Source organism: Rhagoletis pomonella, unplaced genomic scaffold (assembly GCF_013731165.1).
Source record: "Rhagoletis pomonella isolate Grant_MI unplaced genomic scaffold, Rhpom_1.0 Rhpom_scaffold_00005, whole genome shotgun sequence".
Lineage (NCBI taxonomy): Eukaryota > Metazoa > Arthropoda > Insecta > Diptera > Tephritidae > Rhagoletis > Rhagoletis pomonella.
Window position 1 is genome coordinate 57,616,293 of NW_023458559.1, and position 19,309 is coordinate 57,635,601.

At 34.8% G+C, this 19,309-nt stretch overlaps 1 protein-coding gene across 2 annotated transcripts in view; it reads left to right on the forward strand.

Moving 5' to 3' along the window:
- Nucleotides 1-19,309, forward strand: part of LOC118739306 (glypican-6) — a 569,268-nt gene that overhangs the window by 186,286 nt on the left and 363,673 nt on the right. The window lies entirely within an intron of this gene.

Consider the following 19,309-nt stretch of genomic DNA (forward strand, 5'->3'; position numbering starts at 1 on the left):
AAGAAAGTTCCCTAATGTATTGTCTGACATTTGTAGATGAAGAAAGAAAAGGTAAAGAAAGAATCGATAATGGCAATGTATGCAGTGTTGCCAGATTTTTAGTTTACATTGCATGCGGAGGAGTTGCCAGACTTTCCTCAACACTGACTTTGCATTGCTTTAAGCCAAATGCATTTCAAAGTAGTTGGAATCAAATTTTTGAAATATGAAGTTCAGCGTTGATGCGTGAAATAACAATGTGAATGTCGTAAAAATGTACACAGACACAAACGCAATTTAAATTACAAAGATTTACAAAAAAAAATTGCTGCATATTGAACCAAACCTCTATATCCCTATGTTATTCGACGCGCTCAATGCGAATCCGAGTTCTGTTAGCCCCCGTCACGTCTGGTACATTTCAGGTCATTTGAAGGCCAAGTAGGGAAAAATTCATTTAATAAACTTGAAAATTCATATAACTATATAGGGTTTTAGACTCGCTGGACCCAAATCTGAGGTCCGCTAACTTCCTTCAAAGTTTTTCTAAATTTGTTTGCGATGTTGCTTTGACCAGGCCTTGTATCCAGGCCCTGCGGAGTGGAAGCTCGCGCTGCTTACCACTACACCACAGCGGCGGGCAACATCGATATACATATCATACTTTAATCTCCGACTGTTAAGGCCGAAGATATGATGAAAAATTTTAAAGGGTGACTGCTACGTTCGGCCAAGAGAAAATAAATTTTTCTTCGACATCGCCTTTCAAAAATATCTGCTTTAAACTCAGCGGTGTATGGCGATTTTTTGTTCTGTACGGTCTAGTGTACATACATAATATTGAAGGCACGCACTTTTATTGCTTGCCTGAAAAATGTCGTTGATCTAAATTAAAACAAACATTTTGTTTCAGATTTTTTTTTTAATATTTTTATGTCTGCTGATTAGAAAGCACACGACATACAAATTTCGTAACCTTGAAAAATATAAGGGTCATTCCATACAATATTTACACCTCAATATTGTTTTCTGGGGTGAAATATATATTTTTACATTCTTTATCGAAAAAAGAAGACACCTATTTTTTTTATTTCCTCATGATATTCGAAGATCTCGAAAAAAAAATTCCCGAAGGTTTGAACTCACGGAGAAGTATCTTTTTTTGTTTGCAGTGAGTAAACTATTTCCCGGAGAAAATCAGTCAAGTTATCAAAATGTGCGTAATTACCTTGGCTTTCCGTGGGAGTGTGAGATAGATTAGATTAAAATAAAAAATTGTTGCATTAAAAACTCGCATTTTTTTTATTAACTTCATCATGTTTGATTTTTATTTTTTTCGACCTGAATAGTTGTCAAACTTTATGGAGTACGCTGTAAAAATGTGAGAATGGAAACACCAAAACTGTAGAAGTTACATATTTTATCATACCTGCGTACATAAACTATAGTATAAACTGCAAACAAATAAAAAAAAGATACTTTTCCGCGAGTTCAAAATTTCGGAACTTTTTTTTTGAGATTTTTGCATATCATGACGAATAAAATAATAGAGGTCCTCTTTTTTCGGTAAAGAATGTAAAAAAATATATTTCACCCCAAAAAAAATATTGAGGTGTAAATATTTTATGGAATGACCCATAAGCACTATCACGTGTTGGTAATAAAGATTTTGATTCGCTTTTTCTATTATAAAAATGAAAAGTGGTTGGGTTAGATTAGATTAATTTGGCTGCTAATCAACAATGAATTCACACAGTCTAGAAATAGTCTTTCTACTGTGGCTTAAGCAAGTGCGTAAAGCCGTATGCTCAAATTTGGCTCATCACGCACTATTTCGGAAGATCAAATTCTGAACAGCATTAAGCGGACCCCTTTTATTGTGAGGAAATTGCGGCTGCTGGCGTCGAAATATTTTCCTCCGCCCATTTTTCTCCACTAGCATCCCTTTTCTACTGGAATAAGTAAGTGCGCCTGGGCCACACTGGAGAAGTGAAACCTACGTTACATATCTATTTTGTCTCATAACCAATATACATACATATGTACATACATACATACATACATGCATCTGCTTTTGCTTAAGGTTATATTTTTTGTTGTGTTTTTTATCTAGATCCCTACCTCTACCGCTGTCTACACTTTATCTTCATTTCTATCTTTAAACTCTATCGATAGCAACATTCAAACAAATATTGATAATAAAACAGATAAAAATATCGATAAACGCGACAAAAAATATCGATAACAGAAACATTTTTTTTGGATATTCATACAAAAAATTGGCATTTATTTCAATTCAATTTACACGTCTCATTATATATCATCAGATAATAAACGGCATTTTATTTACTTAAAATTAACAAAGAACTCAAACATTTTTAAACTACTTTTATATATGCCACCGCATAACTTTGAACCGCGTGAACCGATTTCAATAATTCTTTTTTTTTGTCCGTAATTTGGTTTATATCCGATCATTTGATCATGCAAAAATTAACGGTACTCCTAAATTTGAGGTCGGTTGTGTTTTTTTTCCTTAAAAATTACTTGTTTAATAAAAAGTTCTACAAACACAAGATGCGCTCAACTTTCAAAAGTAATAAAGAATGTTACAAAATAAATTAATTATTTCCATGAAATTTTTAAATTTTATTCATTTCGATTTCTCGTTTCCGGTTTTTGCTGAAGATAGTGATTTTTCACGATTGCCTAATTTTTCTGATATTTCGAATACCGCAATAACTAACTGGACTTGTATTTTTATTATGCAGCTCATTTTTGTAGAACGAATTCGAAGTTTGCAAACTAATGGCCTTATTCATAAAAAATAAAGTAGGTTCAAAGAGCTTTATTTTGACGTTTTCATAAATTTTTCAGTTTATAAACCTTTTTTAAAGCTACTTTATTTTTTATGAATAAAGCCATAAATCTTTGAACCCTTATTAATTACATATCAGTGGTAGTTTGTGCGGGAGGTGCCATGCCCCTTTTTCCAATAGCCACAATTTTTCTTCATGAATTTTTCTCCATTCCAAGTTCCAGTACTCTACCATGAAGACTTTCACCTATTAGCAGTATGAAAAATTCGGTTTGTATGAGAGGTGCCACGCCCCCTGCACCTAGCGGTATGAAATATACTTTACATCCGATTCACATATCTACCATATATACACAAAAAGTTTCATAAAGATCGGTCGAGCCGTTTAGGAGGAGTTCGACCACTAACACCGTGACACGAGATTTTTATATATTATATATTTCATATAAAGACCAGCGTCCTCTTGTATATTGGGCTTTTTCATCTTACGTATTCCTCTCTCTCACCACAAATCCAACACCGAATTTGCGCTCCTTTACATGGCAGCTGTAGTATACGTCGCAAGGCCCCAGACATTGCTTGCCTTGCTTGGATGGCGGTAATGTCAGCTTTTGTCTTCACGAGGACATCAACCAGCCGGGCAGAGGCACCTTCCCTATTAATTATATTAAATACACCAATAAAAATTTTGTGCTTTTTTAATTCAAAATTGGCAATACTTCCTGTTGCTTGATTCTTCCTCTTCTTCTTGTAGAGTTCATTTTTGCTCTCTCGTTCTGGTATTTGTTGACGTTACGCCCGGTTGCTCTCAGCTCGATTGGCGCAATCTTGTATTTTATCATTCTTGAGTTTCCGCAGCCTTCTGCTCACACGATGTTTGGATTTGTCCGCCGGATACGGCGGGTGTGCTTGCCTTACATGATTTTATTTTGTGATGTTCATCATACAAATATACGAGTACAAAGACTTTTTCTGTGCAACTGTACAGCTGTTCACTTACCGCTGACCGCTTTACCCTAGCCGGTGTAATTCTGGGTAGATCTTTATGGCTGCGTGAAGTGATGAAAGTCTGAAAAGCGTTGGAGCTTTTTGTGGAGCTCTACTCTTAGGCCTTAAAAGTGTTTTCTACCCATTTGCTCAGCATTCATCCTCCACCTCAGCTCAATGTCTAAAATGGCTGCAAGTTATTGATTATAATAATTATTTAGGGGCAAGCGAGATCCTTTTTTGGAAGAGTATTAAATTCTTCTTATCGCAAGCAGTGCACGCTTCCACTCCACAACGCCTGGGTTCAAGCCCTGGTCAAAGCAACATCATGAAATATAGCAAAAAGGTTTTTTTCTTAACAGCGGTCGTCCCTCGCCAGGCAATGGCAAACCTCCGGGTGTATTTCTGCCATGAAAAACAGCTTCTCATAAAATTACAATCGCCGTTCGGAGTTGGCGTAAAGCTGTAGGTCCCTCCGCTTTGTGTGACAACATCCGAATTCTCATATAGGTTCGCCTTTTTTCTCCATGTTTTTATTTCTTTAATGTTCCCTCGAACATTTTACTCATTAAATTAAGATATCTTCATAAAATGGTGATGGCTAGGTCATTCGGCAGAATTAAGCCAATTTATGAAGAAATGTACGTAATGAACCATAGCAACTCTTTTTTTAGTTGTAAAAATATATGCAAATTAAAACGGTGTCCCATAGAAAGACATTTCATAGGCGATTTTTTTAGATATACATAGTGGGTTTAGCCAGTGAACGCTGAAAAGACAAAGTGTTTCCAAGGAATATATAAAAAGTCCTCGCGTTTTGAAGTATAGAAAGACTTTATCTACCTAGGATCCAGCATAAATACCACCAACAGTGTCCTGAGGATGAAGCGAAGAACATCCTTTGAAAAAAGGCACCACTTTGGGATCGGTAGATCGAAAAGGAGAGAACCAATTGCGGAGTTGTCATTGGTCTCGGCCCAACACATGAAAGGTTGTAGAACCAAATAAGAAGAAGAAGAAGACGACTAAAGAGAGCTTTTACTCTGTGCCAGTTCGTATAAAATCTATAGATGCTTTTGAAACCTTTTATTACAGGAGTTATGGCTTCGTTGTGACTCATCTAAAAGGCACACTAACACACTCTCACTTAACCCTTATTTGCGGTCGTGCCAACCAGTAATTAAAAGTGTTTTATGTCGACCGGACCCAAAGCAAAAGCTGTGAATGCTAAAAGAAGGGTTGCTGAGGATGTAGAAGTTGTTTTTTTCGCATTACAGTTAACTACTACAGGTCGGAAAACTTTTTAAAATTTGCAAACTAGATACTTGGTGTTATTAAATGCATGTTTATGAATCTAAAAATTAATTTTCCAGGATGAGCAGCCAACTGTTAAAAACGTTATAATAGTTCGTACATAAATAAAAACAATTTCCTTCAACTTACGAATACTTATGGGAAAAGGTATCCAAATTTACACTGAGGAAAAAAACGAAGTATCCCTCAAAATTTAAGGTGAAAATGTATCCAATTGGATACGTATGTAGCACGCGCCTATAAAAACGTTTGGAAAGCTTAAAGCAGCTTTGCCCGCGGGCAAGGCGGTGCCCATTACCGCTTTAGTGTAATGACGATCAAAAAAGGATCTTCAATCTCTTTATGGAAATCTTAAAAAAGCTTCTATTGTGGCATCGGTTTCGGCCATGACTGATTTATGTAGTACATCAATAATCAAGGAGAGCTTTTACCCAGTGTGCGTCTATAAAAGATATACAGAGGGCTGTAAAATGTTTTAGTCATCAAATTTGTCTTAAAATGGGCGAGGAGAACAAATTTTTTACTTCATTTAATACCAGTGATGGACAGCTTTGTTTCCTTTTCTGAGCTTTCTATACCTTTCTATGTGCATGCACCCTGCAAATGCTTTTCTTGCTCAACATTGCTTGAGACTTTGGATACTATTGAGGGATTCACAATGGTGTCGTAAGTGTCGTATTATTGTATGCCGTAAGCTTTAATAGCTTAAATAAATGTTTAGAGAACTTGAAACCACCGCCAACTTTGATGGTACTTTGCCAACCCTCTTAATATATTTTTTAGGCTTTTTTAAAGTTTACGACATACAAACGTACGACACTTACAACACCGTTGTGAATTCTTTCTTTTTCTTTTGTTACTGAATTTGAAACAATAAACAAAGTTAGTCGCATATGTTGCTCTCATACTACTTAAGTAGAAACTTTGAATACATATTCACATACATACAGATATGTACATATGTATGCGAAAACAAAAATTTTGAATACAAAGTTCGAACAAAGTGTGCAAAATAAAAATATTTATATTTTCATGTGCACATATATGTACATATGTATGTATATGTACATATGTATGTACAATCGCGTTACATCATTTAACTCCTCTGACATTGAAACTCTCATACATAATCGCTTATTTTATAAACATTTATAAATAGTATAAGCTGATAACAAATTTAATTATTAAATAGACAACGTAAGAACAGACATATTGCGGGCAACTGCAGCTTTAATAAAGTACAGTGAAGCCGCGATATAACGAGGTTGAAGGGGGGCACAAATGCTTCGCTACATTTATAGTTTCGCTATATTTATAGAACATCAAAAAGTCGATACAAAGAAAAATGCAAAATTTTGTAAAAAAAAATTGCTGTAAGTATACCATAGTTAACCGTCAATATATGAGGCATTCTTTTTCATATAGGACACCAAATTTAGTGTCACACTTTCGATTGCCTTAAAACTTTTTTTATGTGTTCAATAGGTAAAATAAGCCAATACGTATTTGAGGATTTTTATACCCGAGCGCATTTGTGCACAAGGATATTATAACTTTGTTCACATAACGGTTGTTTGTAACAAGCAAAACGAATCGAGATAAATATGGACAAATGTATACGTAAATGATCAGAGTGAAAAGAGAAAACGATTAAGCGGTGATTGTCTGCCCGTCCGTCCGTCCGTTCGTCTGTGCACACGATAACTCGAGTAAAAATTTAGATATCTTAACGAAACTTGTTGGTACGTGTACTTCTTTCGGGCGGGGGACAAATGGTATTGGAAATGGAAAAAATCGGACAATAACCACGCTCGACCCTATTAAGCTGGCATTTCAGGGTACTATTTTATTTATATATAAGGAAAATTTGAAAGTTAAGGGGTGCTCGAGCACCCCAATGCCCCTACCTGGCTACGATGAGCATTTGAGAAAAAAAGTCCAAACTTTGACAGATCTAATCTCCGAAGAAAAAAAGAGAACAAAAAAATCCCTCGAATACATTTTTGTTTATTTCACGTATAGAAACCATGAAAAAAATTTGAAGCGAATCGGAAGCATGACATCATTTTTTTTACGAAAACCGTCCGACTTAAAAAAGAATTCCTCACATAGAACGAGGTTTTTTTCAAGGAACTCAGCAAAAAATTTGTTATATTGAGCTTTTCGCTTTATCAGGATTCGTTATTTCGAGGTTTCATCGTAAAAAAAATTAATAATTAACTGCATAATTGTTTCAAACATTGCGGCTTAGCAATAGCGGGAAAATGTTGCTGCATTCTTGATGACCTATTTGTTTAGCAAAAAAGACAAAAAAAAAAATAAGCAGACCAGGGTTAGTTTCGTAATTTGCAACACAATCGCTGAAGGGACGTGAGAACTGTTAAGAACAATTACAACAACAAAACGTAATGCAACTAACCGGCTGACAACAGTCAAGACTAGACGAAACGCTGCTTCTGTGGTTGTATATTGCATTTGACGGACGCTTGCCATTGCTATTGGCGATCACTCGAATTTAATGTGATACCAATAACTGCCATTTATTTACATACATACATGTTTATTTGTTTGTTCATATGTAAATAAATGCGTATGTGTTGTGCAAAGTGTAAATGTACAAGGCACAATAAACTTTGATTAATTAATAAATTAATGAAAAAAGTAAATAAACAAATTTGTAAGTACACTCGACGGGTGCGCTTCAAATGACAACAGTGCAATAAAGACACAATAATATCAGTAATATCATTTCTTAATCCCTTTCATCCTAGAGGCAAAAAATTTTGGAATGTTTTAATAAAATGTAGTATTTGAGCTATCTTGGCCTAAAAACGATGGAGAAGTGATCAAAAAATGTTTAGTCCTAATGGGCTTCTTAGGATGGGTCGTTGCGAAAACGCAACGTTGCACATTAGGTCAAATGATAACTTTTTCTGTGCGAAATTACTAGCAGCTAAAATATTGCATTATTTTAATGTAAAAAGATGGCAAACATAGCACTCAAAAACATTGTCCAATTGGATAGGTTTTGACACAAGTTATTTTTTTACCATACTCAACAACCATTACGATGAAGTGTCCTTTAACAGTTTACATTTTAAATATTTTTAATAAAAAAATGCGTAGTAAAAAAAAACTTACCAAGCACTGGTAATGATTTTTGATTTGAAATTTTATTACAGTGGCATACATATGGGAAAGAAAATTCTCCGATATATTGTTTTTATATTATTAAAGTGACAATGCGGTTTATAATATTCACAATTTATGAAACTTAAAAAAAGTGTATTATCCATCAAAAGTTGTTTATTGAAATTACCTTCTTGTTTGTATCATGGTAGGACAATGCCACTTATATTTGACTTACAAACAAAATACGGGCAGGAATTTCAAAATGTCAACCCTGTTTGTGTGTAATATTTTATTTTTATCAGAATTTTTATTTTAATCAATCAAAGTTGAAATAAAAGCTAAAATAAAAAAATATTTTATCGGGATCCCGAATACCGGGACTAGATGCCTTAACTCACACAATACTTGCGCTTACTTGCATACAAAATGTAGGGAAGAAAGTGGCTCGTTCCCGAAATATGAGCACCTACTTTCTTACATGGATATACATACATATGTATGTATACATACTTTTATACTTGGGTAGGTATGCTTGCAGTCTAGCCAAAGTTGCGTCACGCCTCCTACGAGTAAGTAGGGTGGGAACTGGAACTCAAGCAAATTCGCAAGTGCCAACAGGTATTGCAATTGGAGTGAAATATGCCGTTATAAATGTATTGTATAATGAAAGAGTTTGCCAAATTCGATTAGAATGCTTTCCCAAGCTAGCGTAATGAAATTCTTTCACTTTTTCAGACCTAACAACAGTGGTGCATACATACCTATGTTTGCGCACAATTTCGTACGTTCATTTCATTTATTGCTAAGCTTCAAATTTCGTAGTTTTTAGCTCCGAGTACAATTCGCTCATTCGGTGTCCATTGCACCTACATACATACGTAAGTAATTTGAGTTCTGCTAAGTTCAATAACGCTAACGAAAGTCACATCAAGGAAATTGCAAAATTTCGCTATACACGCCAAGTAAAAGTTTTGCGAATTTGTTAGCAATAATACATAAGTATGTACATAGTAATAATACATAAGTACATACATATCTAGATATCGTCACCTGAAAGGCAAAACGCCGTCACTAACATCATCACGGAAATTAAAAAGACCTAGCTAACAAAAAAAAAACATCACTTTTTTATGTATCTATGTATCTATTGAATTAGAACCCCAAACAACGTTTAGTGAAAAAAAATATATTACCTAGATCTTTTTACATTTCAGGTGACGATACGTGTGTATGTAAATTCAATAAATTTATGTAATTTTGAATTATTTTTCTTTAAACGTATTTCACAATTATTTCCGGAAGCCTGTAGGAAAATGAACGCACTGTACTCGTTATCCTTGTTGAATAATAAAAATTAAAATTGTCAAATACCCGACATAAAACAAGGTAAAAATAAGCATAATTATTGTATTTTTCGTTATTGTTGGATAAGTGGGTTACAAGGTGCTACAAAAAAAGTCATGACATACACCCGAAACCAAACTTAGTGTAGATTGTAGGTATGGCCGAGTACAACATGAAAATACATAGGTCCCGTTTAGATCCTAAACCCTCCATTTTTTTATACCAAAAAAACCGGTATTTTCGTACTTTATGCACTTATATTATATTAATTAATAGCTTAACTATTTTTCACCCGAACGATGTATAACAATATATTATTTGACTTAGCTTGTTGGGAGTTTTCATCGGTTAAATTTTAATGAGCCCCTGTTTTTCTTCATTTTTTGAACTTTGATCATCGCTAATTTCAAAAATTTCCATGAAAATTGTCAAATATGTAATACTTATCTAAAAGAACAATTATCTTCGAATAAAATGATACCTCATCCAATGCAATTGCATAAAAATTGTCGAAGTTAAGCAATCCAAGCCAAAATACGGCCTTGAATTCATTTGTGTGTATGTACCGGACGTGCAGATTTTTTTAGCAGTGTGGCTAAGTTACGTTTTTCGATATTGGTATCGGTATATGTATACAATGTATATATTATATAAACATATTTGTTCAACAATTTAAAAAACGAAGATTGTCTTGATTACTACAAAAATGGATATACATTGAGGGGATTCTCAATAGAATATGGAAGCTTGTAAAGTAAAATAATAGTATTTTGTTACTTTTCCGTTTCTGAATCAATTTTTTTCGATATCTCTATAGATATCGTTGATAACATCGTCATCGATACAATTATCGATTTTTATTTATTAGCATATTTATATACATATGCATGTATGCAATATAAATGTGAACACTTTCCTTAAATCACAGAAATTTCCTACAGGGTACCCACTTTGCAATTAGACACTCATACCAACATGTCGCCGCCGCCTGTGCGCTTGCTCACTTCACATCATTGCCCACTGCACTCGATTGCGCGCGCTCAAAGCCAAAGTCAGAACCTAGGCCTACTGGTCGATTTATTTGCCTACAATACCCACCACGCCGCCCCCTATGACTATTAAAAACACACATACATACATAACATTATTTCTATTTGCAAATTCTGCTTGACCGCAAATTCAATTGACGGCAATAAATATGTAGTTGCCGTCGTCGCAGACTTTGCAATCTTTTTCTGCTGTGTTTTTTTTTTACATATAAATTCAATTGCACCTTCTTTTGTTGTAGCTGCTTGTAATTCTTGCCTGTGCCGCATGATGCAATCGGACGCTCGCCCAAACAAGTGTATCTAATTTTTTCTAATGCCTTCGCGCCACTTCGAACCAGGAAGCACTTCGGGAGACAACAGCAATTGGCGCTCGCTCGCGGAATTTGCATTTTTGATTTTGCTTAGGTCACGATTTTCCAGACAATTCTTAGCTGACTCAGTTGTGTTTTGTGTGCATATTTTGGATGCATGTGCGGGTGTGTATGTAACTAAATACATATACTATTTTCGCTGTGTTTTATTGTTCCTATAAATGTATGCTACTGACGTAAATCTTTTGATTGGGACCTAGTTATACTGAAGTAATAATCTTGCGGGGCACATGTACATGTCATGCGTAAAGCAGAGATTTGTACATTTGAGCATTTGGCAGCCACAGAGTGGTGTTGTCTAGAAATTTGTATCGAGATTGAGTTCAGCTTAATAACAACTTTTCAAACAACTCCTCTCTGTAATTGTGAAATGTACAAATCTGTACAAATCGTGTGATCCCTGCTTTATAGCTATGGTGAATTCATCAATTCGCATAACGGTTGTTTGTAACAGTCAAAACGAATCGAGATAGATATGGACAAATGTATACATAAATGATGGAAATGAAAAGAGAAGTCGATTATGCCATGTCTGTCTGTCCTTTTGTCCGTGTACACGATAACTCGAGCAAAAATTGAGATATCTCAACGAAATTTGGTATGTGCCCTTTATCCAGAGTAGGTTGGTATTGAAAATGGGCGAAATCGGTCAGTAACCACGCCCACTTCCCATATAACGGTATTTTCGAAAAATGCAAAAATTGCGATATTTCAGTAAATATTAGATGCAAATTGTTGAAAATTAGTATGTGGAGTAGAATTTTGGTAAACAATAATATTATTAGGAAATTTTTTGAAAATCGGCATGGCACCGCCCACTTATGATGAAATGCTGTATCTCAGTAGCCGCTTCACCAATCCCTACCAAACTTGGTACGAGGCTTGGGTAGGGTCCAGCTAAGAATTTGTTGAAAATGTTTGAAGTCGGGTAGTAACCACGCCCATCTGCCATATAACGGTAATTTACAGAAACACGAAAATTGCGATAAATCAGTAACTACTGTTAGCATAAAATTATAATATTATAAATTTTTGGATAATGGGCATGGCGCCGCCCACTTATGACCACAAATATGTATCTCGGTAACCGATTTATCAATTTCTACCAAACTCGGTGCACTTAATAAATTTTGTACGAAAAAGCAATTTGCTAAAAATTATTACATTATTATTGTTACAACAATATCCTAACAATAAATAAGACTGCTATAGACTTTTAGGAATTAGGCGTTGCACTTCCTTATAAGTGAACCGTGTCTCCCCACCATTAAATTTTTTGTCGTTACTGTACTGTACCATTTGCTTTTTATTTGGCGGGAAACTAATGATTGTTTTTGTAGCTTAAGTCATGGCGAAGACAGCCTTTTGGTTATATCTTTGATGATAACAAAAGAAATTCTCTAATAGCTTATGAGAATTCCAACAAATAACACTGTACGACAGCCGAAACCAGCCCGGACTTTGTTAGCATTTCTTATACCCATCCAATAGTAATAGTAGTAGTTTTCAAAAAAGTACGAAAACTTGGTTAAAATAAATGCCTGAACCAAATTAGAGGTTAAGACATATATAGTAGAGCTCTAGATACCCGGGTATCGGGCAATGCGAGTAGCTCGATACTCGCTCGAAACTCGTTCATTGCTCAACTGCTCAAATGTTTGTTCAAAATTTTCGAGTTTTTGAACAATTTCATAAACAAAAGAAAATTTGTAAATTTTATTTGTCAGCAGCTGCTTTCTAATTCATGTTAAATAAATTATATTATTAAATACCAATGAAACAATCTTTGCATTATATATCAATAATTTGAAAATATTAAATAGTTGTTACCAAAAATGTCAATATAATAAAAAACATTGCTCAAATTACTCGAAAAAACTCGAATTGCTCGAGATCAAGCTCGAAAATTTTCGAGTAATGAGCATTGAACAAGTGTTCGAGTACTCGCTGCTCATATACCCGGGCTGTTTGAAAATGTGCGAACAAAATCGAGAGCTCTAATATATAGTAAAATTTTATGGGAAATATTTCCCTAGAATTTTCTAACCCATTAGATCCCACCTGAAAGGGTCGTTTTGACCCTTGCCTTAAGAAACCAAGCGAAAAGCAAATTTGGAAAGCCGTTTGAGGCTTGATATATTTTAGAAAATTATTCTTCGGAAAATTTTACTAGGGGTACGTAAAAGTATCTATAAAATTAAATCAAAAAATCTATGCCAAGAAGGAATAACAGCGCAACTCAATAAAAAAAAAAATTTTGTAGAAAAAGCTTTTCTTGCTGATGGTTATTTTAATTATTTAGAGGCTTTTACGTTGGTGGCATGCAGCTTTTGCTTGAAAAGACCCCAGGAAAAATTTTCCGAATATACCACTACTCTAACGACCTTCCAAATTTGCTTTTAGCGGGGTTTCTTGAAGTCATGGTCAAAATGATCCTTTCAGGCGGGAGCTAATAGTTTAAAACGTTCTACGAAAATATTCCACATACAATTTTGCCATATAGTATATCTTCACCTTTAATTTCGCTTAGATATTTATTTAAACCAGTAGGCTATTAGTTTTGATTATTAAGCATACTTCTGGCAATTCTTCGATCACCTGTTCCTTTTAAATGCAGTTCCTTTGGTTCTGGCGTTGAATTATTTTGAAGTATTCTCTCAAGTTCTGAATTTTTCTTAATCATAAAAGAACAAATTTCTCTTGACAGTGACGTAACTTGCAAAAATCTTCGGCGATTTTAAGGTGGACTTGAATTCTTGCCTTACCACCATTAGCAAATTTCCACATATCCTACAATGCGCTTTATGATCATTTTCTGCCAAAAAATGGAGAAAGGAATGTTTTTCAGAAAGGCCTTTTGGAAGAGATTTTAACTCGTGAAATTATTAGTACCTATGTGTGACCCCTCAGCCGTGTACGCGCTCAGGAGCTTGCATTTTTTTGGCATTCGCCGGAAGATAGAAAATTAGATTTTTACCAAATAAACTATACAGAAAGAAGGTAAACTCACCTGATAGTGTTCAACATGTTAGAATAAATCTTTAATTATCAGCTTTCGACTACTAATGACAGAAAGCTTAACCTTTTTTTCAAAGCAAAAATATGCCAAAAATTAGATGGGTGTCTGCATTGACCTTCATTAAAAAAATCCAGGACAGTTATAGTGTGGACCATGACACCAGGGCAATTTGTTTAAATCAGGACAAATCCTGGAAAGCCACGACGTCTGGCAGCCCAACTCTATGGTGATATTCTTTGCAATCAAAAACTTTTCGCTTCTTTCAGCACCTTTTTCAAAACGTTCAGACGCGTTCTTTCCTGCTTATTTTGGACGTACAGTGTCGGCCAAAACTAAAGCACAAAGTATACCTAGAGGCGTTCCGTAAAAAAAAAAGTTTGGAAAGTCTTTCATAACTTTTAAATTTTTTATGAATTCAGCAGAATTATATGTTTAAAATAAAATTTCAACAAAATTAACCTCATTTTATTGCTCATAAGACTCTAGTGTACAAGAACTTGGCATAATATGTGGAGCTACTGCGACAAAACTAAAGCACGTGATTATATTTCCTCACTCCTTGAACATGTTTTCAACGATTAATGTTGAAATTTCCACTATAGTAGGAAACCGTTATTCAATACATAAAAAGAGAGCATTTGCAGTAATTTTAAACCGCATTGCTTAGTCAGTTGTGAACATTGCTAAAATAGGTTATTGAAATGGCGCGCAATAAATATTCGGCAGTATTTAGAGAAAAAATTATAAGCGAATTTAAAAATGGTGAATCAGTAACTAATATTTCAAAAAAATTTAGCATTAATCACAGCGTTGTGTCAAGAACTATTAGTCGTTTTCGTTCTTCCGGCTCCCTTATTACAATACATGGAGGTGGCAGGCCACGTAAAACCACGTCCCGCGAGGATAAAGCAATAGTTCGCACTATACAAAAGGATCCTTTTATATCAGCCAGATCAATCCAAAGCGAATTAGGCTTGAATATTTCCCTTAGATTGATAACATCGACAAGCGCGGATTGAATTTGCAAGAACTCATATTAACTGGAGCATTACAAAATGGCGAAGTGTACTTTTTTCTGATGAGTCAAAGTTTAACATCAAAGGTTCTGATGGATTGAAGCTGGTACGGAGGCCAAAAGGTCAACGCCTAAATCCACGTTATTCGCAAGGCTCTGTGAAACATGGAGGAGGCAACGTAATGGTCTGGGGATGTTTTTCAGGTCATGGAGTAGGTCCGATCCATCGAATTAATGACATAATGGATCGTTTTATGTATAAAGACATCCTTCAGACGATTATGTTGCCCCATGCTGAAGAGGAAATGCCGTTAAAGTGGATCTATCAACACGATAATGATCCGAAACACGCGGCTAAATGTGTGAAAGAGTGGTTTGCTGCCAATAAAATTGAAGTTTTGAAGTGGCCCGCGCAATCTCCCGATCTCAACCCCATAGAGAATCTATGGGAAATTGTAGATCGGAAAATCAAGCGCGAAAATTGCAACAACAAGGACTCTCTCTTTTCCCAAGTTGAACTCTCATGAAAGGGCATTTCTGAGGACGTTTTAAATAAATTGGTTGAATCTATGCCACGAAGGTGTGAAGCCGTCATAAAAAACAATGGCTATGCCACCAAATATTAACAACAAATACTTTTTATTTTTAAACACCTGTTATGTGCTTTAGTTATGTCGCACCTATTTCATGCATATTGTCATTCTTTCAGTCATATTTAGTTGTAAAATGAAGTAATATGCTTGGTTTTTTTAACACGCAAATAAAAATGTACATATATTCTTTTAAAATAAAATGGAAATATTTAATTTACAAACGGTTTACAAATTTTATGTAGCGAAATGACGACATCGCAAATCTCGTGCTTTAGTTTTGTCCGACACTGTATGCATGTGTATATCAACAGCCATTTAATTATCGTAATTGCCGCAATGGGCTCTGCTCCCGCAGCTGTTTGGTTGCATGCTTTAGAACAAACGCCTAAAAGTAGGCAATAGAACATATACACATAAGGTCATTTAAGAATTTCAAAGGCGAAGCTAAACAGGAAATGAAAATATGTAGATGCACACTTGCCAATATATTTGAAACCGTGTAAAAAAGCAAACATACTTACAATAAAAATATGAAAAATATTTAATTGGTAATTATACCAAAGAATAACGACATATCGACCGACAAACATTTTTGTTGGCGAAATTCATTTTGTACTACAATTATTGCAAACCACAACATAAACAGCTGTCGCAGATGCCGCTGCCGGTGCCGGTGCCGCGAACGCGCCAAAATGACATTTATTTAAATCGGCAATAACTGGCAGCATGACAATAATGACAGCAACAACGACGATAAAAAGCAGCAATAATAGCAACAACAATTATTATTAACAAAATGTTTACACAATCACAGCAGCCTCCTTTTAAGCCAAAACAAATACACAGAAACGCACACATATAACCGTTACAAAACAAGAGTAACATTTTCGTTTCCGCTGAATTGGCTGCCGCCATTCGTTCCGCCTCATTTCATGCAATTATGTATGTATATCTATTTGTATGTATTAGGGTGATCATCGCACTTTTCGTTTTTTTTTTACTTCTGCACAACAAACAAATAGTTTGGCTTATTTTTACTTAGAGCATCGTTTAGTACCACTCTTTTCCTTTAAAATTTATTTTCGCTTGTTCTGATTAGATTTTTCTTTCTCGAGATATACCAGTTTTAATGTGCAGTACTTTGGTATTAGCTATGATAAGTAATAACTACCGAAGTACTGCACATTAAAACTGGTAGGTATATCTCGAGAAAGAAAGGTCAAATCGCAACAAACGCAAATGAGTTTTAAACGGGGAGGAGTAGTTCTAAATGGGTCCCTAAGTAGAAACAAGCAAAAAAATTTTTTTTTACCATAATATAACCTCAAAACCCGTGAATTCGAATTTGACCTCGAATAACTTTTGACCGAGTAGACTTATCGAAAAGACTTTTACAGTACAACATATCGTTCGGTCGTTAAATATAAAAATCAGAAGTACAAAAAATTTTTCCGGTGTTATTCTTATGGGAAATCGAAGAGTGTGATGCGGACATTCTTACTATTATTTATTATTAAGGACTCATATTTTCTGAGACCAATTTTGGCGTCTAAACGAAACTGTTGAGCATAGTTCCGAGTAAAAATTTATTTTTCTTGCATCACCCTAGTATGCATATATTTTCTGAGACCAATTTTGGCGTCTGTGGTGTAGAGGTAAGCAGTGCGCGCTTCCACTCCACAATGCCTGGGTTCAAACCCTGGTCAAAGCAACATCGCAAAAATATAGAAAAAAGGTTTTTTCTTAACAGCGGTCGTCCCTCGGCAGGCAATGGCAAACCTCCGAGTGTATTTCTGCCATGAAAAACAGCTTCTCATAAAAATACAATCGCCGTTCGGAGTCGGCGTAAAACTGTAGGTCCCTCCGCTTTGTGTGACAACATCAAGGCGCACGCCACAAATCGGAGAAGGAGCTCGGCCAAACACTAACATATGTGTAAGCGCCAATCTATTATTATTATTAATTTTGGCGTCTAAACGAAACTGTTGAGCATAGTTCCGAGGGAAAAAAATAACTTTTTTTCTGCATCACCCTAGTATGCATGTATGTACGATTTCGCATTTACCGCAAAATGTGTGTTTATTAATTAAGCGCATTTATTTCCATTAAAACATTTTAATTGAGCATAAAAATTGCCAACAACAAAAACGAAGTAGTACATAGTAGTGGCTTGCTGCCAAAAAAAAACGACAGTAAGCGCAAAAAACAATAACGACAGCAACAAATTTGGTAGAAATAAAGGTGGATGTAGGTACATAGGTAGGTATGTATGTACATATGTATAGAGTGGTGTGGCCAAGTGGCGCCGGTTGGCAGACAATGAAGCAATTGCTGGTAATACAAAGGTGGGGCGCCACACTCGAAAAATTGGTGAGTTAAGCGAGAGAGTTTCTTACAGATTTTGCCATTCGCCTAATAAGGAATTAAGCTGAAATATAAAAACTCAAACAAATTTTCTTTAGCTTCTCAACAGGTTGAGGTTTGCAAAGAAATATTTTTATCTGAGAAAATGTTTTTAATTTTGAGAATATTTCAAATGCTGAACTTACAGCCGTATTCTAACAAAGTCACAAACTTTAGCTCATCACTACTGTGATTTCTACTGCGCCTCAAAGCTTGCCGCTGCCAAAAATATGCCACTGATGCTTTCCATTTCCAGACAACCGGTCATGTACGAGCATGATTTTTAATTTCGACCGAACTCAAATACATTGTTTGTTGGTCCAAATAATGAGACACGTATTTTTTCTTTTGGCTCGGAAAAATTTTTCGGCCGAATTAAACGCGATTCGAATTGACAGAGAGAATGCTTTTTTAAAATGCCCATAACTTTGTCAAAATTTAATAGATTCCAACAATGTTTTTACTCAAATGTCAGTAATTCTTGTCACTTCAAGATAGAATGATATAATTATTGATTTTCATTATTTAAAATTTTTTATTTAACAATAAACAAAAAGTGAAAATTTTTTTTTTAAACTTAATTTCTCAAAAAGTGTATTTTTTTTTCTCTCAAACTTTTTTACCGGGAAAGAGACACTTTGAACTACAATCAACCCAAATCTCTAATAGCGAAGATTTTTTTTCTGAGTAATGATTTTTTATAGAAAATATACGTTTTTGTGATACATACGCTTCATATATCAATTTTTTAGTAACAGAAAATTGTTTGCCATTTCAATGCTTAGTAGAAATTCTTGAAAAAAGAACGAGGGAACTGGTTTTTTAGTTCGAACTAAATTGTAAGCTGCAATTCAAAGCATGACATTTATTTACAGTCTAATTTACAAACAGAAAATATACGTTTTTGTGGTACATACTACAATATTCTTATATTCTTTAACTAAATAGAACATATGTATGTAACATATCAGCAAAAAATACAGCCGTGATCATTTTTTGTGTATCAAATAGTTATTAGAACACACTTTCCACCATACAGTTTCGATTTTAAAAAGCGGGAAAATGTGATTTTGTATTTCGAAACTGTAAGGTGGAAAGTGTGTTCTAATATCTATTTGATACACAAAAAATGATCACGGCTGTACTTTTTGCTGATATATTACATACATATGTTCCATTTAGTTAAACAATATAAGAATATTGTAGTATGTACCACAAAAACGTATATTTTCTGTTTGTAAATTAGCCTGTAAATAAATGTCATGCTTTGAATTGCAGCTTACAA